Below are 1,404 nucleotides of genomic sequence, written 5' to 3' on the forward strand. Positions count from 1 at the left end.
GTAGCTGGGATTATAGGCTTGTGCCACCACACCTGGCTAATTTTTGTATTTTTAGTAGAGACAGGGTTTCCCATGTTGGCCAGGCTGGTCTGGAACTCCTGATTTCAGGTGATCCACCTGCCTCGGCCTCCCAAAGTGCTGGGATCGCAGGCATGAGCCACTGCACCCAGCCAAAAGGGATTCTTCTACATTTTTTTTTTTGGCTTTATTGAGGTATATTTTATATGCAGTAAAAGTCACAACTTCTAAGGAAATATTGGGATAACTTTATGCCAACAAATCTAAGAACTTAACTAAAATGGGAAAATTCCCTGAAGAACACAGGACACTAAAGCTCATTCAAGAAAAAAATTAAATAACCTTAATAGCCGTATATCTGTTAAATAAATTGAATTTATAGCTAAAGTCATTCCCAAAGAAGACGTCAACCCCAGATGGCTTTGCAAGTGAATTCTACGCAACACTTAAGGAAGAAATAACATCAATTCTATACAGTTCTTTTACAGAAAAGAGAAAACTAGGGAGTACTTCCCAGCTCACTTTATGAAGTCAGCATTACTCTGACACTAAACAAAGACAAAAACATTACAAGAAAACTACAAATAATATCCTCATTAACATAAACACAAAAATCCTCAACAAAAGAACAGCAAGTTGTATCCATCATATATTAAAAGAAGAATACATGTGATCAAGTGGGCTTCATCGCTGGAGTACAAGCTTGGTTGGACATTTGAAACTGAATCAGTGTAATTCATCATATTAACAGGCTGAAAAAGAAAAACCGTATGATAATCTCAAAAGATGAGGAAAAAAGCATTTGACAAGATTCATCAACTATTCATGATAAAAACACTCAACAAAATAGAAATAGATTTCAACCTGATAAAAAGCATCTACCAAAAAAAAATTACAGCTTACATTATACTTAAGGGTGAAAGACCAAATGGTTTCCCACTAAGACAAGAAACAAGGCAAGGGTGTTTACTCTCGTTACTTCTATTCACTATTGTGCATGAGGACCTAGCCAATGCAATAAAGCAAGAAAAAAAAAAAGCATGTAGTTTGGAAAGGAAGCAGTAAAATGGGTTCTATGTACCTGTGGCATGATTGTCTTTGTAGAAAATCTTACCAAATACACAAAAGCAGCTGCTAGAATTAGTGAACTTAACAAGGTCACAGGGTACGAGGGCAATCTAAAAAGTTAATTGTATTTATATGACTAGTAACAAACAATTTTATATTAATGCTATATATTTATATAGTAACGTTTTTTTTTTATTTTTTTTTTTATTTTTTTTTTTGGAGACGGAGTCTAGCTCTGTCGCCCAGGCTGGAGTGCAGTGACGCAATCTCGGCTCACTGCAAGCTCCGCCTCCCGGGTTTACGCCATTCTCCTGCCTC

General features: G+C 36.2%; 1 long non-coding RNA gene across 1 annotated transcript in view; it reads right to left on the reverse strand.

Moving 5' to 3' along the window:
- Positions 1–202: 202 nt before the first annotated feature.
- LOC105508040 overlaps positions 203–1,404 on the reverse strand; it is an 8,490-nt gene continuing 7,288 nt past the window's right edge. The window contains exon 3 of the long non-coding RNA XR_001001197.1: positions 203–770. This is a non-coding gene — a long non-coding RNA (uncharacterized LOC105508040). The remainder of the gene's footprint in view (positions 771–1,404) is intronic.

This window comes from Colobus angolensis, unplaced genomic scaffold, assembly GCF_000951035.1.
Source record: "Colobus angolensis palliatus isolate OR3802 unplaced genomic scaffold, Cang.pa_1.0 Scaffold157, whole genome shotgun sequence".
In the NCBI taxonomy this organism is placed as follows: Eukaryota; Metazoa; Chordata; class Mammalia; order Primates; family Cercopithecidae; genus Colobus; species Colobus angolensis.